The 27,010-nt window shown below is 43.6% G+C and overlaps 1 protein-coding gene across 1 annotated transcript in view; it reads left to right on the top strand.

Moving 5' to 3' along the window:
• Nucleotides 1-27,010, top strand: part of FRY (FRY microtubule binding protein) — a 512,138-nt gene that overhangs the window by 95,681 nt on the left and 389,447 nt on the right. Inside the window, exon 2 of the mRNA XM_062194404.1 lies at nucleotides 24,021-24,193. The gene's annotated coding sequence lies outside the window, so the exon portion shown is untranslated. The remainder of the gene's footprint in view (nucleotides 1-24,020; nucleotides 24,194-27,010) is intronic.

Below are 27,010 nucleotides of genomic sequence, written 5' to 3'. Positions count from 1 at the left end.
AATCAGTTTAATCCTATGCACCTACCTATATTATATGTGTACACATGTATTGGGCACAGGGCCTTTGAAAATTCATAGATGATATGAATGATGAAAGCTTTATTCATAAATTCCTGGGTTTTTTTTGCATCAAAGTAAACTTATCTTGCAATTCTATTTTCTCATAACATATTTCATACACACACAGTAGAAAAGGCTGAATCCCAGGGTAATCTTGTAGTGGAGCATCTTTATGTAAATTTGTTGTAGGGATGTGTTTGACAGCTTTTTTTCCCAGGTTCTTGCTCCCATGTGAGATAAGAATTCAAAGTAGGGATGAGAGCGAAGTATAATAATGAGAGCAGCATTTATTTAAATGAGAGAGTGAGTACACATTCACCTCACTAGGAGAGAAGCTCCCCAAGAGAGGGCCCAAGGCAAAGATGGCTGCCCACAAGGAGAGGGTGTGAAAGAAGGCAAGGGTGTTACTCCTCTGTCTGGTGGTCTCATTTCTGGGACAGGGGGCGGTACCCTAATTGAATATACAAAGTGGAAGGAGTTTGGGCAGGATACTTATACATAGGAAGTTTTCTGGGGAAGTTTGATGGCATCTCCATGTCTAGCTCAGCTTACAAGTGCTCCTGTGGCATCTTCTTCCTGGTCCTGGAGGAGCCACAGATGCATCATGGGAAAGTAAGTGTGCTGAATTGGTATTCAAGGGTGTGGAGTTAAGGTGCGGGGGCAGAGACAGAAACTGTGGAAAATTTTCCAGCTCATTTATTTTCTTTCTAACTCTGCAGCTATTCTGGGCCCAATATCAAACCAAGGAATGTCTTATAATAATTTTAGCCCTCATTTAAGTGTTGTCTGAGCATTCTACATTTTAAATAGGGTGATGCTCAATATTTGTTTTTATTTCTGTCTTTTTTTGCATTGCATGAACAAAAGACTTTTAAAATTTAGTGCAGCTCCCAGAGACCCAGGGATACTGATGTGTGTGAAGGGCCTATACCCGGACACTCTCGCAACATCTCCTTTACTGGTTTTATCATTCTTAAAGATGAAGACAAGCTCAATGAGGTCAACTAACTTACCTGACATCACGCCACTAATAAATGCCAGAGTCTGGACTCAGACCCAGACCTTCTGATTGCGTGTGCTGTATTTTTTTATCTGCCAACCAGAGCATAGCAGTTTCATACTAGGTAAATCCCAGATGGCCTAGCTTAATGCCTTGTTTACCTTCATGCAGAGTGAAATCTGCTCTCTCCCACGGGATGACGTGCTTTGTAGCTTATTATCTTTATTGTTTTTAATTTTTATCAAAGTACTACATAAACACTTCTTGAGAGGTCAAATAACAACATTATAAGACCTGTAGAAACTAGCCATTCCCTGACCCACCATACCTGGTGAGTTTTTCAGTTTGGGATTATTCCATGCACCTTGATTTGAATTTGAAAGGGGAGGGAATAAGAAATTGCTTTTGCTTACTAAATACTGTGGCCCAGGCAGTGTGAGTAGATCTTCCCACAGGGTGTTCTGGTTAATCCGCAGACCCACTCTGAGGCATCTCGCTAACCTCTTGTGGGGCTCAATCCCTGCGCTATTTGCACCTCACAGGACTGAGCCCTAAGTACTAAGAGAAAGGAGAAACACATTTACTAAAAAAGTATTAAGAATACCATAACTGTGTACACTAATTAAGTGGTAAGTAATTATTTGAACAATTTTAAGGAGATGGAAATGCTTACTAACCTGATTGGATCAACACTCATAAAATACATATATCAGATTATCACTCTGTGTCCCATAAATATGTAGAAATAAAATAATTAAAAAGAAATGAAAACAACCTTATGGGGGGCTTGGATATTTGGCATGGCGGTTAAGACTTTACTTGGGACACTCACATCTCATATGGGAGTGCCTAGGTTCACATCCCACCTCTGCTCCCAATTCCAGCTGCCTGCTACTGCAGCCCCTGGGAGGCAGTAGATGATGGCTCACGTGCTTGGATCCCTGCCACCCACCTGGGGGACCTGGGCTGAGTTCCAGGCTCTGAGCTTTGGCCTGGTCCAACCCGGCTGTTGCCTGTTATGAGTGAACCAGCAGACGAGATCTTATTCCCTTCTCCTCTCTCCCTCTGCCTTTCAGATAAATAAATAATTTTTTTAAAAAGATCATTGCAAGATATTTTATATTCCATGAGAAAAATTCAGCTGCCTTTCAGAAGTTATTCCTTCTAATCTTTATCATAAACTGATTGGTTACTAATTAGACAAAAATGAAGAAAAATTCAGTCTGCGCCCACCAAATTTTTCTACACAACCTAGATATTCATTCCTACCCTCTTCCTCCCAAAAACTTTCCCTTTAAATTGTCTAGCTGTTCAAAATCTATACAGCTGGTTCATACTTTTAAGTAAATGCGCTTCATTTGGACTTCACAATATTTCATTTTATCCTGCCCACAGAGTGGCACGTAGATAACCTTGTGAACTTGTGAGCAGACAGCACGGTCTGCTGCATCTGTGAAATTCAGTGCAAACACTGGGTCTTTTGTTGGCACAAATTCTGTTTACCAATTTTTTTTTTGCTTACATTCATTTCTGTGTTTACATTGTTCATTCAATTTCATCTCTTATTCCAGGTATCCCCTGGCTGTTCTTTGCTGTGGCCAGGCAATTAATGTCATCATGCAACATTGTTTTCCTGGGTTCCTTCAGTTGTAAATTCCACACTCTCAGAAACTCTGCCCAGTGCGGTCTTCCTCACCTCCCACCTCTGAGCTTAGATTTGAGACTCTCTAGAGCCTGAGGAGCATTGGCCGCACTGAGAGGAATGGATGGCAGTGATGGTCCAATGGCCCGCCCCAGGTGTGCTGGATGTTGGCACCTGCAGAAGAAATGGGATCCCAGCCTGGATTCTGAGAAATGGGCCCTTCAGTTCCACCTGTCAGCCCCCTTGTTTTTGCTGCAGTCGGAGCCTTACCCTTCCTCACTCCAGCCTCTTCCCTTGGCGGGGGTCTGCTGATGTTGTCCAAGTCCATTGCTATCATCTGGAATCTAGAAATGTCAGTCAAATGGAATGGCCCTAGGGTCAGCTTCCCTTTCTTCCTCTTTCATAGGTAACTAAAAAGGGAAAAAAATGCTGTCTGCTTTTTGTTTTGCACTCACTCACTTTGAAATGTACACAGAGTAGTTGTTGAGAGTCCCATCTGAGCCATTTGTAGAATCAGGAAAATCAACTTTATAAGGTTAGAGTCACATGTTCTGGCCTTAGCCTTCCGTATCAGCCTTTTAGCCTAAATACCTCTGCTGATCTTGAACTGTTCTTCTCATTTATCTTTAAAAAAAAAAAAAAAAACAAAAAAAAAACTGCCCTTCTTCTGCTTATGTGAACTAGTTAAGTATTTATGTTTGTTTAAGTCCACGAAAATACAGCCCGTATGTTCGATTGCTTTCGGGATTTGCAAGCAGTGGGAAGGAAGACACAAGTCTCCTCACATCTGCCTTTGCCCTCTCTTCTTAGCCCCGGCTGCCTTCTGCAAGAACCAACTTGAACCCACAAGTCAGGAGGATGTGCCTCGAGCTCCACAGTCCAGCAAACATTTATTGAGCACTCAGTGTGTACCAGGCTCCAAGCTAGGTACTGGGAATACGTAGAAGAATAAGACATGAGGTGCATTTCAGCAAGAGAGGCTGACATGTAAGCAGAGGATTTTAAAACAGCATAAAAAACAAATTCAGTGGCGCAGCCGTGCAGGGTGACCTGGGGCAGCCAGCTCAACTGGGAGATGCAGAAAGGGTTTCTCAGTCATGCCCAGGAAAGTGGGGGCAGGGGCTATGCAGTGCAGGGAGTGAGAGAGGGAAGTTAAGGACTGAGTGGAGGGCCAGCCAGGGATTCCCGGAGGCAGTGGCCACTGAGAAAGGCTGGGAGTGGGGAGTGTTCGGGGCATTCGCTGCCTGCAGCCGGCTTGCTGAAGCGGTGGTTAAATGGAAGGAAGTGAACTGATCCTAGAGCACTAGGGGAGTACTTAGTTACACCCATGTTTCAGGATTTAGTTAACCCTGAATTTCCACCTGTGGGCCTCAAGAAGCCGTGAAAACAACGTTAACAGGTTTTTGTCTTTTTCATGGAGCCGTTTGATGCGATATTGAGGATATGCTTGAGAGGCAGAGGGAGTGTGGCTGCAGAATCTAGGCAGAGGTTAACCGAGAGCTGCATTAGGACAAGGGTGACAAGCGTAGAGGAAGCGGTGAATTCAAAGAGGTACAATTGGCGGCACCTGCAGTGGTGCTGTGAGGAGGGAATTGACAAGGATGTTCCACGTTTAGAAACTTTGTGGCCTTGGGGCTGGCGCTGTGCACAGCGGGTTAAAGCCCCAGCCTACAGCGCTGGCACCCCATATGGGCACCAGTTTGAGTCCTGGCTTCTCCACTTTTAGTTCTGTTCCCTACTAGTGTGCTTGGGAAAGCAGCAGAGGATGGCCCGAGTCCTTGGGCCCCTGTTACCCATGTGGTTTTTGGTTTTGGATCGACTCAGCTCTGGCTATTGCAGCCATTTGGGGAGTGAACCAGTGGATGGAAGGCCTCTCTCTCTCTCACTCTCGCTCTCTCACTCTCTCTCTCTGGCTTGCTCCGTAACTCTGTCTTCAAAATAAATAAAACAGATCTTAAAAAAAAAAAGTGGCCGGCGCAGCGGCCCAATAGGCTAAGCCTCCGCCTGGGCGCTGGCACCCCGGGTTCTAGTCCCGGTTGGGGCGCCGGATTCTATCCCGGTTGCTCCTCTTCCAGTCCAGCTCTCTGCTGTGGCCTGGGAGTGCAGTGGAGGATGGCCCAAGTGCTTGGCCCTGCACCCGCATGGGAGACCAGGAGGAACCACCTGGCTCCTGGCTTCGGATCACTGCGGTGCACCGGCTGCAGCGCGCCGGCCGCAGTGGCCATTGTGGGGTGAACCAACAGAAAAGGAAGACCTTTCTCTCTCTCTCTCTCTCACTGTCCACTCTGCCTGTCAAAAAAAAAAAAAAAGCAATGAAACATCATTGGCCAAAAAAAAAAAAAAAAAAGAATAAATGGCAGTTTGGCGATGATCATGATTTAAGCTCTGGATACGTTGAGTTTTGGGTAGTACTGAGTATACGCTTAGAAAGGTCCATCTTGACATTGGAGCTAATCTGTGACCCAAAATCTGTGACAGTAACCAAGATTTGAGAATCATCTGTATCTAAGAAACATACAGCTAATATATGAGATTGAAAACACGGAGGTTGATCATTTCATCCATCAGCTAACAATGCCTGTTTAAAAACCCAACAAGGATACAGATGAAAAGCTAGATACATACGTGTGTGTGTGTGTGTGTGTAGTGTTCCCTCCACTGCTAAGGATCAGTTTAAGAAGTATTCCCACATACCTCCTCCAAGAAGAGTAGTGTGTATAAAAAATAGTAGCTTTGAATCTGTGTCCAACAAAAGTGTTTGACAGCTACAGGCTACAAAAATAAAAGCCAAATGACTAATCTCTTTGCTCTAGGGAAAGAAGAGAGAATGTTCAGAAGAAATGAGAATGCTTATGTCTTCTAGTATCTAATAAAGTCATCTTTGATGTAGACCCACTCCTCGGCTCTAGTAGCGTTGGTTTAATGTGTTTGCCCTGCTGTCTTTTTATCTGGGAAAATAGTATTAAATTGTACAGCATACTGCTTCTGTTTAGATCTGGGCTTTCACGAAAGCTGTTTGGATATCTCAAAGTGCAAAATAAATTATTGACATTCCCTAGGAAAAGAACTTCATTTTTATATCTGCATAGTGACCTGTATTTACTACCTTCTAAATAGTATAAGGAACTTGTATGTGAAATTAGATATTATATTATGGCAATAATAGAGTTTAGATAATATGTAGCCTGTTTATGTTTTTTTTGTTAATTAAATATTTATTTCTTTATTCGGAAAGCAGAGTTACAGACACACGCACACACACACAGAGAGAGAGAGAAAGAGAGAGAGAATCTTTCTTTTGCTGGTTTACTTCCCAGATGGGCACAATAGCCAGTGCTGTGCCAGGTCAAAGCCAGGAAGCTGGATCAGAAGTAGAGCAGCCGGGACTTGAACCAATGCGTATATGGGATGTCAGCATTATAGGTGCTGGCTTAGCCCAGGGTGGCCCCATATTATGCTGCCTTTCAGACATACAAGGAACTCTTGTATCAAGTGACTTAAAGAATTTTGTAAACGTCTTGTCTCTGTAAACACCAAAGTGAAACCTCAAACAGTCATCAGTGGAAAAAACCTGACCTCCCTAATACAGCAGTGTTTCATAAAGGTGGTGCAGTTGCTGATCCTTTGTGGAGAAACTTGTTCAACAACAAGAAAAATACAGGTCTGCCTCTAACAGGGCAGTGACTGCTCCAGTGAGACTTTCACTTATTTTCTGTCTACTTTGAGGACATAGTTTGACTTCATGTGTTTCCTTCCACCAGTCAGTGTGTGCTAGCAAAATAAGCATCCATTCCTGGATTTGCCTGAATAAAATACAGTTATAAAGACAATTCAACTGGCCTGTATCCGACTCTGGAGCCTGCTGTAGGCTACCTGAGATTACTTGTTTCCTGTCCACCTCCTGCAACACAGATAGAAGGGGCTGGGTATGCACTGGTTACATAGCATTAGAGAAAGAGAAAGAGAGACCCACCTTCTGTCTCCTTGTTCATTCCCCAAATAGCCACAATGGCTGGGGCTGGGCCAGGCCAAAGCCAGGAGCCTAGAACTCCTTCCGGGTCTCCCATGTGGGTGGCAGGGACCCAAGCACTTAAACCATCTTCTACTGCTTTGCCAGGTGCATTAGCAGGGAGCTGGATTTGAAAATGAAGCAGCCCAGGTACGAACCAGTGCTTTCATGGGATGCCGACATTGCAGGCAGTGGCTTAACCTGCTGTGACACAATGTGGGTCTCAAGGTGACTTTATTTTAAGACAGAACTTTGTTTCAAACAACATCAGGATTGAAGGATGATAATACTTGTTATATACTAAAAAAGGATGGGGGAGAAAGTTCTGTATTTAACTAAGTTTGGAAAATGCCAGTTAAAGATAAGCAGGATTGTTTGCTGCAAGATTCAAGAGTGTTTGACCTACTTCTTTGCATGGTAAATCTCCAAGACAGAGCGATGGTTTGTAGCATTTCTTAGTCATTTCTTCCTTGAGCACACCTCTGAGAAGAAGAAGGTCACAGACCTACAGTCAGAAAATGATGGGTTAAGACACTGGCTCTGGAGGTTCTGAGCAAGCCTCCGTGGCCCCAGAAAACGGGATAAACCAGAGACTCCAACTGGTGCGCAATTTTGGTTTATTCAGCCCACATGGTGTTTCAAAAAATTTAAACATTTACAAATCAGGAAATGTCAACATAAAAATCCAGGTTACAGGCTTCTCTTGAAAAGTCAGAAGATGAAGCAAATCTGGACTTCAGTCCTGCACAGCCTTAGTGCCCAGGGCCCTAGGAAGCCACCCTGGGGCCTGGGAACCCATGACCCCCTGTAGAGATGTTGGCCTCAGTGTTCAGTGTCTCCCACACCCTGACTTCACCCACCATGACAGCCCCACCCACTTATCTCACTTGGGTGGCTCCAGAATTCTCTCCCAGCCATGTGGTACCTCTCACATGGCTGAGTTCATTCCAGGCTCTGTGGTTCAACCTGGGTGGGCAGTGGATGACAGAAACATAGAGTTTGCAACCAAGTATGCAAAATGTTGATGGTGATTGTCTTGACTTGTGAGGTTGTAAAAATTTTCTGCTTCCTTTCATTTACTTTTTTCCCTTAAATATTCTACAACAAACAGATATTTCTTTTGTAATCAAGAGAATTTTTTGAAAAAGCCAAAAAAAATCTGAATTATGGATTCTTTTTGGAATTTAGCTACTATGAAAATGTCTCCCTATATGAAGTTTGGTTTTTGATATTTGGGTGCCTCCTAGCTTCTAGAATATAAGATAAATCCCTTTTTGTCTAAAATGGTAAAGATAAATAAGTAGATAGATAGATTCATCTATATTGGGGGAGCGTGAGAGAGCTGCAGTTGAAAATTTGGGGGGGGGGCGGTGTTTGTCATAGAAGGGAAAGCCTCTGCCTGCAGTGTTGGCATCCCATATGGGCTCTGGTTCAAGCCTGGGCTGCTCCACTCCCTATCTACCTCCTTGCTAATGTGCCTGGGAAAGCAGTGGGAGATGACCCAAGTATTTGGGCCCTGCACCCATGTGGGAGACTTAGAATAAATCTTCTGGCTCCTGGCTTAGGCCTGGCCCAGTCCTGGCCATTATGGCCATTTGGGAATGAACCAGCAGATGGAAGATACCTCTCGCTCTGTCTCCTTCTGTCTGTATCTCTGCCTTTCAAATAAATAAATAAAATCTTTATTTAAAAAAAGAAAATTTTGGCCCATCTGACTGATGAAAATGATTCCTAGTTTTGCTCAAGTTCCTTGGGCTCAATGAGGGAGCAACATGATACACTTTAAAATCTTGTGTAAGACACAGGCGTGTTTGGAATTCTGAGCTGTAATTTAGTTCCTGGGTAGAGGTAAAGAAATCATGGCTCCTTTCAACACTTGAGGGTGGAGAGGAATTCCTGGAAAGACACTTTTCAAATTCCTGACTGAATTCTGTTGCTTTCCTGACTCAGAAAATGGCCTAGAAATGAGGGTAGACACCAAGGAGATGCTTTGTGGTCAAAGAACCAGAAAGAAGGACATTGTGGCACAGCAGCTTAAGCCCCTGCTTGAGGGGCTTAAGATGTGAGGGGCTTAGGATGTGAGTTCAGGGCCCAGCGCCTCTGCTTTCTTTCTCCCCCCCCCCCCCCCCCAGGCAGAGTTAGACAGTGAGAGAGAGACAGAGAGAAAGGTCTTCCTTCCATTGGTTCACTCCCCTAATGGCAGCTAGAGCCGGCGCTGAAGCCAGGAGCTGGGTACTTCCTCCCGGTCTCCCATGGGGTGCAGGGCCCAAGCACTTGGACCACCCTCCACTGCCCTCCCAGGCCACAGTGGAGAGCTGGACTGGAAGAGGAGCAACCAGGACTAGTACCTGGCACCCCAACCGGGACTAGAACCCGGGGTGCTGGCGCTGCAGAGGATTAGCCTAGTGAGCCAGGGCATTGGCCAGCGCCTCTGCTTTCAATTTAGCTTCCTGTTCATGCATCTTGGCAGGCAGTAGGAAATGGCTCAAGTACTTGGGCCCCTGCCACTCATGTGGGAGATTTGGGTAGAGTTCCAGGCTCCTGGCTTAGCCCTGTTGTGGGCCTTTGGGAAATAAATCAGTGGATGGAAGAGCTCTCCCCCACTCCCTTTCACGTAGATGAAAATAAATAAATAAACATTTTTAAACAAGGAAAAAAAAAAAAAACATGGAGAGGGAAGACAGAATAAAAAGGAGCCAGCAAACAGTTGAGAAACAAAGAGAACAATGGGAAATTTACATTTTATTGATTTTAATATTAAAGAAAAGATAGACGTTTTTATTAGTTACATGATACAGTTTCTTGATCCCTCTTAATGTGTTTTTCCTCTGTGAAATGGAAATAATGGTAAATGAAATACTGCATGAGAAAAGCTTGGCCCAGGATCCTACCTTGGGAATGAACATAAATTATCATTACTGTGGGCATGTGTTTGGTCTCGCTGTTAAGACGCTGGTTGGGATGCCCACATCAGAGTGCCTGGGTCCTCTTCGGATTCCAGCCTGCTGCCGCTGCACCCCTGGGAGGCAGCTAGCGGAAATGCCTTAAGTACTTGGGTCCCTGCCACCCATGGGAATCCTGGATTGAGCTGCTGGCTCCAGGCTCCAGCCTAACCCAGCCTGGGCAGTTGTAGGCACTTGAGGAGTGAGCCAGAGGATAGGGGATCTCTTTCTGTCCGTCTCTGTCTCTCTGCCTCTCCAATAAACAAAAATAAATAACTATTATTACCAGCATTGGGTTAAAAGAAAATGTTTTGCACTACTTTTTATGTTGATTTCCAGTTTTATTGAGTAGTGATTAGAGAATGTCTTGTATGATAGCACAACATAAAGCAAATTGGAGATTGTCTGTTTTTGAAATGTTCTAAATCGGTTTGAATGCACAATTCTCTTTCCATGAGGTCAAGGTTTTTAACTGTGATATTTAGGTTTGTATTGTAATAGATATTTTGTTTTCTTCATATTGGTTTCTGTGAAACTTTGGTTTTACTCTTTGTATAATTAGAAGCAGTAGTTTTTTTTATAAACTTTGTTTATTAATTTTACAGGCAGAGTTACAGACAGGAAGAGATAGGGAGCAAGGTCTTCCATCTGCTAGTTCATTCCCCAAATGGCCACAACAGCTAGAGTTGAACCAATCTGAAACCAGGAGCCAGGAGCTTCTTCCAGGTCTCCCACAGAGGTGCAGAGGCCCAAGAAGCAGTAGTTTATAAGAAAATGCTAACCATATAGTTAAATTGGCATTTAAGTGGCCATGAGTTAGAAAGTGACTATACCTGAAATAGCATAGTGTAAAAGTAGTTCAATGTAGAAAATAATGAGGACATTTTAAGTGTTTATTTTTATCTATTTGTTTTATTTGGAAGACAAGGAAGGAGGGGGAGAAAGAGACACACAGAGGAAGAATCTCTTCCACCTGCTGGTTCACTCTCCTAATGTCCATAACAGCAGGGCAGGACCAAGCCAAAGCCAGGATCCCAGAACTCCATCTGGGTCTCCCATGAGGGTGGCGGGGATCCAGCTAACTGAGCCATCACCTGCTGCCTCCCATGGTGCACATTTGCAGAAAGCTGAGGCAAAGTGGAGTGGGGCTGGAGCTTAGGCACTCTGATATGGGATGTGAGGGTCTTAACCACTGCACCAAAAACCCTCCCCTGAGGGATTGTACAGTGCTGAGTGTGTGGCCGCCTCAGCCATCCCGACAGCCTGCGATCCCGCTGCAAAGCTGGTGCAAATATCCCTGCGGGGAGGGGTGGGGGGCTGACCGCCTTGCTGAGGAGCAGGAGCCACATGGCGACAGTGGGCAGGATCTGCACACCGGCTCATTTCCTGTAGCCCGTGTGTCTGGCGAGCCCGCACGGAGCCAGCTAAGACAGCAGATGTTTAGCCCAATCTTGAAGACCTTTGGGCTAAAAGACTTCACAACTGTTCTTGGTACGGTGTGAGGAAACTCTTCCTGCCAAGAAAGCCTTTTTTATTTTTGTCCTGACTTTTCCCTCGTTTACTCATTCATTCTTTGTGCGATGTATCTCAAGCACAGTTCCCAGCTACTCACTGCAACAACGGATGTGGTGCCTGGGAATGCCAAAGCAGACATTCTTTCAGACGTGGTTAGAGTTCTACTCTATTCCATTTAAAACCTCTAGACAGAGGGTCAATGTTGTGGCTCCGTGAGCTAAGCTGCCTTCTGCAGCGCCAGCATCCCATGTTAGAGTGCTGGTTGGAGTCCTGGACATTCTCTTTCTGACCCAGCTCCCTGCTATTAACCTGGGAAGGCAGTGGAAGATGGCCCAGGTACTTGGAACCCTGTCACCCACGTGGGAGACTTGAATGGAGCTCTTGGCTCCCGGCTTCTGCCTAGCCCTGCCCCAGCTATTCTGGCCATTAGGGGAAGGAATCAGCGGATAGATCTCTCTCTTGCTTCAGCTGTTGCTTCGGCTCTCACTATCTCACTCTGTCTTTAAATCTTTGTCAAATATGAAGGCATAGTTCAGGATAAGAAAATCCTTATGTGAAAATGACTCACAAAAATGCTTGGATATATGGATATTTTTCACTTGATCTTGATGTGGATGATGGAATCCGAAGAATCATTTTCACTTTTATTAATTTTATGAGCTGGAGTCAAGGATATATATCTGAATCCCTGGTCTGATATATTAGGGGACAGTGCAACATTGTCTTTAGAAGGTTGTATTGAAGTATTTAGCATGTAATAAATTATCCATATTAAAATATACCATTTGATTAGCTTTGATATAAATATATACCTGTGAACGCATCATTATCCCTCCCAACATTTCATCCCTTGATAATTCCTCCCTCCCATCCCTCTACCCCTACTGCCAACCAACCATTACTCTACCCTCTGCCCTGCAGATTTGCTTACATTTTCTAGAATTGTATATAATAGAATTATGCACTGTGTGAGCTTTTTGATCTGGCTTCCTTCACTCAGCATGATTATTTTGAGATTCACCCATTTTTTTTAATGCCAAGTATTATTTTTATTGTATGGATATACCACAGCTTATCTGTTCACTTGTTGATGGACATTTGATTTCCAGTGTTTGGCTATTGGAAGCAAAACTGCTTTTAACAATACTTCAGCCCCAGTAGGAATACTTGCTTCACTGGGGTAAGTTCTCGAACATAGAATGGCTGAGTTGTAGGGCAGATGTAGGTTGAGGTTTTGAGAAACTGCCAAACTTTTTTTCCAAAATGGTCTTGCCTTTTTCTCACTCACACCAGCAGTGTATGTGAGTTCCATGTCCTCCGCCTTGCCCCCAACACTTGCTAAGGTTCATCTCTTAATTTTAGTCCTACTAGGTGGGCAGTGGTGTGCCACAGTGGTTTTAATTCACAGTCCCTTCATGACTAACACGGTGAACACATTCACATGTACTTATTGGCCTTCTGTATTTTGGTCTGGATGTTTTGCCAGTTTTTTAAATTGTGTTGTTTCCTCTCTTATTATTGAGCTTTCCTCACATATTCTGAATTCTAACTCTTTACCAAATATCTGCCTTGCAAATATGTTCTCCCAGTGTGTGTCTTAGCTTTACATTCTCTCCATAGTATCTTTCAAAAAGCCTAAGGTTTGATTGTTATAAAATCCAACTTATTAATTTGTTATTTGTAGATCAGAGATTTTTGCCTATATTTTATTCTAGAAAATTTATAGTTTTGGATTTTATGTTTAGGTTAATTTTGAGTTAGTTTTTGCATGTGCTGTGAGGTACAAATCCAAGCAAGTTATTTTTTATATATGACTGTCCAATTATTCTAACACTATTTGTTGGGAACATTTTCCTTTCACCTCTGTTGTTAAAAATCAATTTACTTATTTATTAGTCCATTTTTGTACTCTGTTCTGTCCCATTGGTCTTTTTGTTGATCTTTATACTAGTACCATGTCTTTATGTCAGCTCTTGCAATTGGTAATACTGGGGCCAGTGTTCTAACATGGCAGGCAAAGATGCCACCTGCAATGCTGACATCCCATGTGGGTGCTGGTTCAAGCCCTGGCTGCTCCACTTCTAATCCAGTTCCCTGCTGATGTGCCTGGGAAAGCAGCAGAGGATGGCCCAAGTCCCTGGGCCCATGCACCTATGTGGGAAACCCAGAAGAAGCTCCTCACTCCTGGCTTCAGATCAGCCAAGCTCTGGCCATTTGGGGAGTGAACTAGTGGATGGAAGATGGATCTCTCTCTTTCTTTGTCTCTCTCTCTTTTTCTCTCCCCCTCTCGCTCTTGCTTTCCCTCTGTCTCTTGCACATGTGTGCGCTTTCTCTCTCTGTAATTCTGCCTTTCAGTAAGTAAAATAAACCTTTTTATTTTACTTTTTCCTTTTCCAAGTTGTTTTTGCTATCCTTGCTTCCCTGCATTTCCATCTGTATTTTATTAGTTTGTCCACTAGGATTTTGATTATGATTACACTGAATCTGTAGTTCAATTTGGAAAGACTTGATAACAATATTGAATCTTCCAACCCAAAAATATGGAGTAGCTCTCCATTTATTTGAGTTTTCTTTAATTTTTCTTTTGTTAACTGTTATGTAATAAATATAAATTTCCAAAGTACAGCTTATGGATTACAGTGGCTTCCCCGCCCCCCATAACTTCCCTCCCACCCACAACCCTCCCATCTCCCGCTCCCTCTCCCATTCCATTCACATCAAGATTCATTTTCAATTCTCTTTATATACAGAAGATCAATTTAGTATAAAGATTTCAACAGTTTGCACCCACATAGAAACACAAAGTGAAACATACTGTTTGAGTACTAGTTATAGCATTAAATCACAATGTACAGCACATTAAGGACAGAGATCCCACATGACGAGCAAGTGCACAGTGGCTCCTGTTGTTGACCCAACAAATTGACACTCTAGTTTATGGCGCCAGTAACCACCCTAGGCTCCCGTCATGAGTTGCCAAGGCTATGGAAGCCTTTTGAGTTCGCCAACTCCGATCTTAATTAGACAAGGTCATAGTCAAAGTGGAAGTTCTCTCCTCCCTTCAGAGAAAGGCACCTACTTCTTTGATGGCCCATTCTTTCCACTGGGATCTCACTTGCAGAGAGCTTTCATTTAGGTTTTTTTAGTAATATTATTTTTTGTTTTCAGTATGTCACATCCATTGTAGGATTTATCCTTAAATATTTAACATTTTATGATATTTTTATTTTTAAAAGATTTATTTATTTATTTCAAAGAGTTATGGAGAGAGAGAGAGAGAGAGAGATCTTTCATCTGATGGTTCACTCGCCAAATAGTTGCAATGGTCGGGGCTGGGCCAGGCAGAGTCCAGGAGCCTGGAACTCAATCCAAGTCTCCCATGTTCATGGCAGGGCTCCAAGCTGCTTCTGTTGCCTTCCCAAGTGCATTAACAGAGAGCTGGATTAGAAGAAGAGAAACTGGGACTTGAACATGTGCTCATACGAGATGCTGACATCACAGGCAACAACTTAACCCACAGCACCACCACGTCAGCCCTGGTGTTTTTATTTTAATTTCCAGCTTTTCACTGCTGTTCTTGAAATATAGTGTTTTGGCACATTTATCTTGTATCTTTCAGCCTGGCTGAATTCACATATTAATAATTCTAGTATCTTTCTTTTTATAAATTCCAACAAATTTCTACATAGATGATCATTTTATCTGCCAACACAATATTACATCTTCCTCTGAAACTGGATGCTTTTTATTTCTTTTTCTTGCCAGATAGCACTAGATAGAACCTGCAGGATAATGTTAAGCAGAAGGAATAAGTACAGATACACTTGCTTTGGTCCTGAGCTTAGAGGAAAATATTCCATTTTTTGTTAAGTATGATATCAGCTACAGATTTATCAAAATGTTATTTATTGGGCTGAGGAAATTCTCTTCTGTTTTTACTTTGTTGAGTATCTTTATCAAAAATACCACCCTTCAGGGCTGGTGTTGAGTGCAGTGGGTTAAGATGCCATTTGCAATGGTAGCATTTCATATGGCGCTGGTTCGAGTTCCAGCTGCTCCTCTTCCAATATAGCTCCCTGTTAATGGCCTGCGAAAAGCAGTGGAAGATTGCCCAAGTACTTGCACACCCATGGGAGACCCAGGTGAAAATCTTGGCTCCTGGCTTCTGCCTGGCCCAACCCTGACTATTTGCGGCCATCTGAGAGTGAACCAGCAGATGAAAGATCTCTCTGGGTTCTGCCTGGGCCAATTCTGGCCATTGCAGTTTTCTGGGGAGTGAACCAGCAGATGGAAAATTGCTCACTCGCTATCTACTCTATATAACTGCCTTTCAGATAAATAAACAGATCTTTAAAAAGTCAACATCACCCTTCTAATCTGATGAAGCTTATGAATGATATCATTTACTTTGGCAGAATACTACTAAGCAGCATTTATGTGAGTACATTTCTCAACTTGCTGTCACTGGTTACCTATTTGGTACACATGCAGTATATTTCATCTATACGTTAATTAATTTACCACAGACATTGATGAAGGAAGCACAGATTACTTTTTCTCAGTCTGAAAATCCAGACACCAGGACATTAAATGATCTATTTGTTTATCCAGATCCAAGATTTATAGTTCAGATTTTTAAAAAAAATTTTTTTGACAGGCAGAGTGGACAGTGAGAGAGAGAGAGACAGAGAGAAAGGTCTTCCTTTTTGCCGTTGGTTCACCCTCCAATGGCCGCCGCGACCGGTGCGCTGAGGCCGGCACACCGCGCTGATCCGATGGCAGGAGCCAGGTGCTTCTCCTGGTCTCCCATGGGGTGCAGGGCCCAAGGACTTGGGCCATCCTCCACTGCACTCCCTGGCCACAGCAGAGAGCTGGCCTGGAAGAGGGGCAACCGGGACAGGATCGGTGCCCCAACCGGGACTAGAACCCGGTGTGCCGGCGCCGCAAGGCGGAGGATTAGCCTGTTGAGCCGCGGCGCTGGTCAATAGTTCAGATTTTTTTAATCAAGAAAACTTTTTTGAATAAAAAATGTTCACTGCCTTTCTGAATACTATCCTTTATGTTCTGGTGCGCTGCCAACAAAACACTGAGCCTGAGCTTCACAACAAAGGCACATCTAACAACCGAAGTGAACACAATGATCGGCGATGGCTGTAATCTAAAAGACCCCTAGTGCATTTCAGAAAGTCAGTTACCCAGGTCGAGGATGGACAAGGACTTCCTCACGGTAAGGCCAGTGTTGATATCTGGGAGTTTTGGTTTATCAACCCATAAGCCAAGAGGGAAATATGGCTGCAATAAAGGCTAAAGAAATTGTGTTGCATTAAATGAATGCCCAGTGTACATCAGCCTTATAGTTGTCTGGACTGCCCAGTCTAGCAGAGGCGTTCTGTCCAATTCTTAACAGCATTTTAAAGTGGAAAGTGAAGTATTTGGCTATGATGTGAAGGGTCAGGTTGTCATCTCAAAGGTGAAATGCTTCAGGAACTAAGCCTAGAAGTGACCAGACCTGTTGGGAGTCTCAGTCACTAGCTCAGGGAAGATAATGAATGCTTGCTCCAGACAGTGACAGCAGGCCAAGAGGAGAGAACACAAATTAAAAAATGTCTAAGGGGTGAAATGGTGTGAGTCACCAGGACCATTTTTGTAAAGTAAGAAACTCAGGAAGTCAGTGGCTGCAGCTTTGGAGTGACTCGTTTTGTATGTGCTGAATTTCCACCTGCAAATGCTCAGTGTGCAATTGAATATAGGGGTTCAGAACACTGTGGGGACGTTTAGCATGGGGCTTGGACATGGATGTCATCAGTGTAAGAGCTGAAATCAGAGATGAGAATGCCCAGTGGTGATGGAGCTGCTAGTATGCTCCAGCCCCCTCTGTGACAGCACTCACTGGCCAGCTTGGTTCTGGCAGCCACATTTGCGGTTACACTGTCTAGCATCTAGACAAAGCATTTCAAAAGCCTCAGTTATTTGACAAATGCAGAATTCGATGCAGTCCTGTTAACAGAAGACATAACCTGTCAGTCCTTCCTCTCACAGAACGTGTGGTTGTGTCAGGGGTGGCATAAAAAAAGGGAGATCTGTTCATGCCATACCCTCTCACCAAGGAGGTGCACGCTAACCCTCAGAATGTGTCCCGAGTAACCTCATCTGAGAAAAGGGCAAGAAGCAGCTATTGCTTTTTGCTGAGACTCACAAAATTGAGCAAGGAAGAGTGCAAGTGTATATGAAATTGGATTTCAAGCCAGTAAGAGCTGTCTTGGAGCTTTTTTAAAAAGGTACAGTCTGTGTGACATTAAAAACTTGCATAAGAATCTGCTCTGGCAAATCTCTGCATCACAGTTTCTAGAATAAAGAAAGATGGTTCAGGAGAAGGGTTAGTTACAGGAGCCAGATTTTTCTAAATGTCTTTTTACATCATGGTTGGACTTACCAAGTTGTTTTTAAAAGGCTGGAGTCAGATTTTTACTACAAGCTTTTTTTTTTTTTTTTAAAGTAGGTGTCTTCCAGATGACTAATTTGTGGTGGCTTTAAAGTTATATCATGAGGCCCCTGATAATTTTTCTTTCAGCCCCTTTTCCTCTGGGACTGCCCAATCTTGTTTTTCCAGTGTCTACACTCTTGCATAACTAAAGACCCCATTGGAAGTGTGGGATTTCTGTACAGTTGTCTGTCTGTATCAGCAGGGGCTTGGTTCCAGGACCCTTCAGATCCAAAATGTGAGGATGTGTAAGCCTCTTATGTAAAATGGCAGTCATGTACCTGTGTAACCCATACACACCCTTCTGTGTACTTTAAATCATGTCTGTGTTACTTGTAAAAACTGCTACATGTAGGTGTGATTCCGGGAGTTGTTATGCGCTATTATTTAGGGAATAATGATAAGAACATTTGTACATGTTCAGTACTGATGCAAGGTTTTCTCAAAGACTTTTGATCCATGGTTGAATCCATGGATGCAGAGCCTATCAGCTTAGGGGTTGGGGGCCGACTGCTTTCCATGCTGTGGACATACGTAGTGCTGTGCCATACCTCAGTGCCTTTGCACAGGATCCCCTTGGCTGCCGTGGGAGTTTGCTGTTTCACTGCCCCCTTCTTTAGGAAGGGTTGACCAAGAAGTGTTTTTGGCATCACCCCTGCACAGAGTTGCCACTTTGTATTGCAGTAACTTGTGTACTATAGGTCTGCTCCTTACCTAGATGAAGGGGTTCTCAAGAGTAGGGACCTAGGACTTGACATGGTGCCAGATAACACATATGTACTTAAGAGAGTGTGTGGAAAGGTGGAATTTGAAGATAAGTTCATTTTAGTGCAAAAATAATTGAAATCCATGTACATGAGGGGATCTTTTAAAAGTTCATGGAAAATTACATGGATTTCAACATTTTTTGCACCAAAATAAACTTCTCTTTTTTAAAAAAATTATTTATTTGAAAGTCAGAGTTACACAGAGAGAGGTCTTCCATCCATTAGTTCACTCCCCAGTTGGCCGCAATGGCTGGAGCTGAGCTGATCCGAAGCCAGGAGCTTCTTCTGAGTCTCCCATGTAGGTGGAGGTGTCCAAGGACTTGGGCCATCTTCTACTGTTTTCCCAGGCCATAGCAGAGAACTTAATTGGAAGCGGAGCATCCAGGACTAGAACCAGCACCCATATGGGATGCCGGCACTGCAGGTGGCAGCTTTACCCGCTATGCCACAGCACCATCCCCAAAATAAACTGTTAATTCCATCTTTCAGTGAAATGCCTTCATGGATACTCGATAAATGGTTTTGCCAAAGAGAAGGGAGGAAAGGGGGCTTTTAAGGAGTCCTGGAGAATCTGAGCAGCTGGGACCTAAGACAGAGAGGGGACCAAAAAAAAAAAAAAAAGGGGGAAAGGAAAGATAATAGTGTTTTGCAAGCCAAGGAGGCAGAGGATTTTTAACACTGAAAGACTGGGTCATCTGTGTTAATTGTGTTTGAGAGCCTGTGTTAATTGTTAATTGTGTTTGAGAGCCTGTACTGTACTGAACATCTTCCTCATGCTTTGAGGAACTGAGAAAGAATTCCTCGGCCATAATCACATACCAGGTACTATTTCCATGCTGTAACCATACAAAGTAGGATGCGGTGGCAATGAGAGGTGGCTGGTGACCTTTTGGAGACAGAGATCCATTGAGCTCTTTGACTCGGTGACATCCACCATTCTGGCATTCTGTACTTTTTTTCTCTTCATAGTGGCAAACACAGTGGATAAGGAGCCTCTCAGTTTCAAAACTGAATAAAGGGTTCAAAAATAAGAAATAGTTGCAGGCTATCCCACACAGATGGAGCAGACTGATATGTTGAAGCCAACTTGGTGCCTTAGCAGGCCTAACATCGTAGTGACTCATCTCTGGAAGCGTGGCAGTGAGAATGATGATTACAGGTATAAAATCACGTCATTATCTATACAATTACTGCTTTTTCACAAAGATCAAAATAATTCACGAATACTATTTTAAGGAAATAGCACAAAGAAATCATGACTACAAATTGAGGCAGTGTCTTCCTATAACTATTCTAAATCAAGCAGGATAATGTCTTAACCTCCGAGATGAATAAAATGTTCATCATTTAATAGAAAATACACAACTTTCTGAAGGATAAGAAATTAGAAATTCAAAAGAGATCAATATATTGGACTAAAAAGAGAGTGAAGGTGTCTAATGGTAGTTAAGGCAGAACATGTCCAATTATTTAAAATGTTTTAATTATAAGTCCAGGTGTTCCATGCACTGGTTAAACTGTTGCTTGAAGCACCCGTATCTTAGATCCAAGTGCCTGGGTTTGAGTCCCCACTTCACTTCTGACCCAGCTTCCTATTAATATACACAGAGAGGCAGCAGGTGATGATTTTCAATCCCTTGGGTCCCTGCCACCCACATGGGAGACGCAGATGGAGTCCGAAGCTCCTGGTTTTGGCCTAGCCTAGCTGAACTTTTACAGCATGAACCAGTGGATGGAAAATCAATTTCTCCCAATCTCTCTTCCCTTCCCTACCCTTCTCCTGCCCCCCATCCATCCTTCAGATACATTAAATAAATAAATCTTTTTAAAATATTTTATTTGAGAGGTAGAGTTACAGAAAGAGAGAGAGAGAGAGAGAGGTCTTCCATCCTCTGGTTCACTCCCCAAATGGCCAGAACAGGGCTGATCTGAAGCCAGGAGCCAGGAGCTTCTTCTGGGTCTCCCACACAAGTGCAGGGGCCCAAACACTTGGACCATTTTCCACTGTTTTCCCAGGCCATAGCAGAGAGCTGGATCAGAAGAGGAGCTGCTGGGACATGAACTGGCGCTCATATGGGATGCTAGCACATCAGGAGGAGCTTAGCCTACTATGCCACAGCACAAGCTTCCCCTTTTTTCTCTTTAAGGACATAGGTTAAATGAGCTGGATGCCTATCTGTATCTATTCTGTATGTGGGGGAGGGGGATGAGTTGAGCAGAAGAAGGAGTAAGTTGGATTGATCAGGAACTTCTCCAGATCTCTGTCTTTTAATTTTTGGAGGATCAAGGGACTTGAGATACTGCCAAGGGAAGGTAGAGTTTTTTTTTCCCAGTTATAATTTACATCTCAGGAAAGTCTAATACTTTGATCTAAAATGCATTTTAAAATGAAAATCTTCAACATGGATACTTGACTATTAAAGCAATTACTTCTGATATATTCTAATAAATTTCTGATTTTTAAAAAATATTTATTTAAGGCAGAGATACAGAGAGAGATCTTCTGTCCATTGCTTCACTTCCCATACGGCCAGGGCTGGACTAGGCCTAAGCCAGGAGCCAGGAGCCTCCTCCAGGTCTCTCTCGTGGGTACAGGGGCCCAAGCACTTAGACCATCCTCCACTGTTTTCCCAGGCTCATTAGCAGGGAGCTGGATCAGAAGTGGAGCAGCTGGGACTTGAACTGGTGCGCATTTGGGATACCAACATTGCAGGTGGAGGCTTAACCTTCTACACCACAGTGCTGGCCAAGTGAATTCTTTTTCTTGCCTTGTTCTCACTTTTGCTCCACAGACCTCAGCTCTGTTACAAGGGGCAGCCTCCTGAGTGAGTTGGATAGCTGCATGGTCCTGCAGCTGAGGCAGTGAAAGCCTGCTGAAACCCAAGAGTTGTTTTGGGGGAGTAGAGAAGTTCCTTTTAGACATCAGACACATTTAATAATACTGTATGGCAGTGTCATTGAAAACATGAACTTGAGCTAACTTTGGTGTCAGATAAAACCTGTCTTCAAATCTTCTGTCCCCCGTTCCTAGCTGATCGTCTCGGTGTCTGGGTGTAAAGCAAGGCGATTCAGAGGAGATAATCCATGCCCAAGGCTCAGCACAGAACCTGGCCAGTGGAAAGGGGGCAGTAAGTGATGGTGTTAGGATCTTGCATTCCAGAAGCACATGTACTTCCACCAGCCTTGTAAGAGCAAAGGCAAAATTATATGGGCGCACTGCGTGTAATAATAACACCTTTCCTGAGAGACTTCTCCTTTCTCTCAGATACAGGCTTATGTAGCCTGTGATGATACCGTGCATTAAGAAAGAGTCACGTAATAGCTGGAGCGTCTCGCTGCCCAAAGCCACAAGTCTCCCCATTAGCATCCCATCTTTTGTGTCCTAGGACTCTGCCTTGCTATGAACTTCAAAATGAAAAAGCGTTCTTGAGGTTTGCTGGTGGGAATGTATGTTCTCTTCTATGAAATCGTTCTGTCACACTTTTGAAAATGCTTTACTCTTTCATTTCTTTACAAGACAGAAGTATATTTTCATGAAAGTAAGGGAGATTCAAGCAGTCTCACAGGCTTTCCAAAGTAGTATGTACACGTTGAAGTTCATGGTGCATTTCTACCTGACAGAATAAAGAGGAAAATGACGTAGATAGTTCTCAGCATTGGTAAAAGTATTGTAATGATCTGCTATGTAAATATGATTGTTGGATTATAATTATACTTGCTGCATTATAGTAGCTTCTCTAATCTGGATATACTTTAAAAAATGCTTCTCATTTCAAAAAGGTCTATTGTTGTTTGAAGACCTGTTCCCGAAAGGGCATAAGGAAAATAGAGAAATTGATGTATATTTGCATGGAAGTGTGTTCTCAATTAGGTCCAGAGGCCCAACTCCTACATTTATGTTTAGTTTTTATTTATTTAAGAGAAAGACAGGGAGGGACAGAGCTTCCATTGGCTGGTCTACCCCATAAATGCCTGCAGTGGCTTGGACTGGGCTGGCCACAGCCAGGAATGGGAAACTCATTGCAGCTCCAGCGACCCAGGTCTTTGGGCCATCACCTGCTGCTTCACCTGCTCTGTATTAGCAGGGAGCTGGAGTCACGAGCTGAAGCCGAGGGTTGATGTGCGGCACAGGTGGCTTGACCACCAGCTAAAGTTCTAGGTCAAAAGCCTGCCCCTCAGTTCCTACATTTTAAAGACTAATGAAACCTGTCTGGTATCCAGGAAGGCAAAGTAAACAGTGATTTCCGAAACAACCCCTAAATCCTTTGTCACAGTCTATCTCTTCCGAACCCAAGCACTGTAAAGAAAAAAGCAGGTTGATCTTCTTTGTCTTTGGACTCACACTGCAGCCAGACAGAACACTGGATGTACGTGTTTGTGTGTGTGTGTGTGTGAGAGAGAGAGAGAGAGAGAGAGAGAGAGGGAAAGAGAAACAGACATTGGTGACAGACGCAGCCCTGGGCAGAGCTGGGCAGGATAAATAATAGAGTTAAGATTTCTGCAGAGTCAGCTAAAGGAAAGAGTGCAGAACATTTCCACGTAAATAAAGTAAGAGGGGTGGGAACAATTGATAGAAAAGTACAAAATCTGGAAAAGAGAGAAAATATGCCATGGGTCAAATAGGAATGTTTAAGGAAGAAATGCTGGTTTTTCTCAGACTGTCACATCTATTGACCATTATTTCACTTGAGAGCTAAGCAGAATTAATGCAAAGATAGCACAGACTTCTTATAGGTTGAGTCCAGGCTGTCAGCACTTGTTTGGCCACAGCGTGTTTGCTAGATCTCTGACTCCCCTCCCCAGGCCAGACAGTGTGAGCTTCCAGAGAAGCCAGGTGGAGCACAGGATGGAAGGGGTGGGTTCCAGCAGTCCTGGTTCCCGGCACTGCTGCCTGACACACACCCACACCGGTTCCTTCCGGGTCATCACCAGCCATCTCTCATCTCCCTCTTCCAGCCAACTTCCAGCTGGCTGCAGACCAAATGAGAAATTGAACAAAGAAGGATGTTTGTTCTGGGTAGGGATGTAGTTTGAAACTTAGAGGTATGAGGGAATGTTAAAATTCTCCCTCCCAAACTGTTTAAAATCTCTTAAGAGTTTGGACAACAGTAAGAAAAAAAAAAGCCACTAAGTCTTGCAATTTGCATAGACATTCATGCTTAAATAGTGAGTTGTTGTATTTACTTTCTGGCGTTGCACCAATAAAACAGATATTTCACATCGCATTCGTGACACCACTGTTTTACTAACCACCAGAGTATGAGCTGGTGGTGTCTCATCTGTTCAGATTCCCCCATCTTTTGCACCTAATGATTTATTTTATTTTATTTTTTGCAATCTCTCTTTCCCCAAGCTATTAACTGTGGAAAGGAGGAGCTACTTAGTAATTCTACACCTGTTCAAGTCCACGCCTCTCAACTTGCTAAGCTTCCCGAACAAGTGCAGAGTCAAGCAGGAGAACGCTGGAGTCCGGGGCGGAGGTGGCGGCCGTAGCTGCTGTTGCTGCTGCTACTGCTGCCACTGCCTTCGGCTTTGGGGACTTTTGCTCAGAGGCTCTCATGTGTCTCTTACAATGGCAGTTGATGACAGCAATTTATATTCCAGAACGAAGAACAGACTCAATTCATCTCCAAATGATTATAAATCATCGAGACGGAGTAGCCTGCCACCTGAATTTCTCATAGGAAATGACATTAGAGGAAGACTTCAAAGAAACATTAAGAATCTGGAACCTGTTCATCTGAGGCGTCCCAAAAAGAGACCCTCCATATTTCCAGGTAGGAATTGTTTCAGTTTATGTTGTCCAGTTCAAACTAAACAAAACAAAGCGAGAGCTATAGATCTGTTACAGTCAGATGTGAATTTCACATGAACTTGGGAGACCTTTGAGAGATAAAGGAGCCAAGTAGGCATGTTTAGGTGCAACAGGAGAGTTCTTCAATCTAAAAGCACCCTAGCACTTCCTTTTTATTCTGTTTATGGATTGTGACATCTTTAAGGATCTGTGTAAATTGGAAGCATCAGCAAGAGTGTGGAACTGTTTTGCTTGCAATCCTGAAGAATCCTGCTCTGTATTTCATTCTCTGGCGTGTTTTATTTTGCAAGATTATTGGATTGTTGAGTGAAGCTGATGTTTGTGTGTGCCAGAAATTAACACCATTAAATACTCCAATGCATGCTTCGAATTCCTGTCTTGCATCAGAGCCGAAAACCATTTGTAGCAAAGGGCTCAATTAAACCATGTGCATGGTGAAACGTATTAGAGAACAGGAGACACATGGATTGTGATCTTGATAAAAGGACTCTGATGTCTGCCTCAGATGTCTATGCGGGATTATTACAGCTGTGTAGAGCAGAGTGTGTGAGATACCTGTGCCAGCAAACCCTAATTGAGCTATCTAAGTGATTCCTGGAGAGTCTGAATTATTTAGTCAACTTGATTTCAATACTGTTTGCATTGGAATTTCCAGGAAAACCTACAAATGACCTTTTTGTTGTGGTTGATTGATTGATTGATTGGAGCTTGTTAATGGAAGGGAGATTAGACTCAACTGCCCAGGGGTAAGCCTATAAAAATAGAAAATGGAAAATTAATTCAGGCAAGTTTTATGTCACAAAAGTTATGCTGACTCGCCTAACAGTTGACTGCTTATGCTGTTTTAGGAAACAGCTGGCTGGTGATTTAGAGAGGGGACTCAGGGGCACAAAACAGAAATGACATTTCTCAAGCAAGTTGTGACTCTGGTGGATTTTTCTGTTGATCCAGTGATGTTGCCTGGTATCAAACTCTTTCTCAGAAGACAAGCAAAGTCCAATAGAATGGGCCAGCAGGTGTGAGTTTATTGGGCGGGCAGTGCGGGGGGGTGGGGGGGGGATCGGTAGGGGTGGGAGGAAGTGTAGGAGGTCATAAAAACAAAATGCTGCACCGAGAAGCACTCAAGTATCAAAGTTCCTAACAAGCCCAGCCACTCTCTGCCTGTTCTTTTTGCTCTCCTGAGGGTACTGGGCAGCTCAGGCCTGGCTAGTTCTCCTGATACAGTTTGGTCTGAAGCACTTTCTGATGAGGTGAGTCTTCAGCACTTCTTCTAGCGCTTTCTCCCAGGCTGTTCTTCACCTTCTGCTCTTTAGCTGTCTTCTTTTATCCTTTGACTTAACACATCTGAATCCACATGGGTCATAATTCATCCACTTTTCTCAACCACCACTGAACCAGTCCCATCCCACACACCACAGAGGCTTCTCCTCCTTTCCAAACCCCAGATCCCAAGAGGACACCTCACTCTTGCAGCCACAGTTCTGTTCTGCTGAGTTCTCCGGTCAGGTCATGTGGCCCTGGGACACAGTGGTGAGCAGATCTCTTAACCTGGATCTGTGTGTTATGCTTTCCAAGATCTTGAGTTCACATAAATAACTTGGCAAGGTAGAATCGTGAAAAGAGCGTTGAACTTCAGGGAGCTGAGTTCTAATCTGAACCATGTCCCTACCTGCCTAGCTAGGTGTGTGCTCCACTGACCAGTGGACAAGTTAGAGAATTAACCTGCCCACAGTCTGAATAATATCACACACTTGAATTCTAAATTCCCTTTCCATAGAATCACGACCCCACTGTCATGCAGGCTGTGCCAACTGCTTTGTACAGTGGGTGACTTGGAAACACCACTGGGCCACCTCTCCTGTCACAGTGCCAACACACTACCTGAGAGGAGAAAGGCTCAGACTTTAATAACCACTCCCATTTTATGTTGCTAGGCAGTTGCACATAAAAATCATGCATAATAAACATGAGACTTGAGGATCAGAGAAATTAAGGGGCATCTCGAAATTACTGCACAGCAAAGCCAGGGCCCACACTCGGATCTTTTGACTCCAGTATTAGAGCTGTTTCTGTTCTATCCCACTACGCTCCTTTGCCAGCTGTTGCCATCCCTCAGCTGAGGAACTTAGACACACACTGGTGTTCTGATCAGTCTTCTCTCTGACTCTTACACATAATATGGACAACTTTATCCACCTCGAGTCTCGTGTTCAGTCCTGTCTAAATGATGAGCTGATTGGTTGATCATGCATTCATCATTCATTCAAGAACTATCCATTCAGTTCTTTTACCGTGTCAAGGTTAAGCCTTCAGGAACCTAGCTCTAGGTTACCCTTTTGTGCTGATCCATTTCGGCCTCCTCACACTGCAGATAACTGAAGGAAAAGTATGTTTCATTCTCTTGCTTAAGATTCTTTAGGGTTAGCTCTGCTCCTAGGATAAAGTCCAAACTTCTTAATGTGAGTAGAATAGACGCAAAATATGTCTACTGCTTTCACCCCAGCCCCATACCTACCTTCCTTCCTCTTATGTTTCAATAAACAGCCAACTTCACATCCTTGTGTCGCTTCATGCTTGTTCTCCCATACTGCATACTCCACCTGCAGTGTCACCTAATTCCTACTTGGGTTTCAGGTGTCAGCTAGACAAATTTTCTTCCAAGAAGTTTCCAAGACTTCCCACATCTGGGTTGCTGATTCTGTGTCCTTGTAACACCTGGGCTTTTCCCTATCACAGCACTTATCACATTGCATTGTAATTCTCTGTTTACTTGTCTGTA

Source organism: Lepus europaeus, chromosome 6, assembly GCF_033115175.1.
Source record: "Lepus europaeus isolate LE1 chromosome 6, mLepTim1.pri, whole genome shotgun sequence".
NCBI lineage: Eukaryota > Metazoa > Chordata > Mammalia > Lagomorpha > Leporidae > Lepus > Lepus europaeus.
Note: the sequence above shows the minus strand (reverse complement) of the source record. Positions and strands in the feature narration are given on the sequence as shown.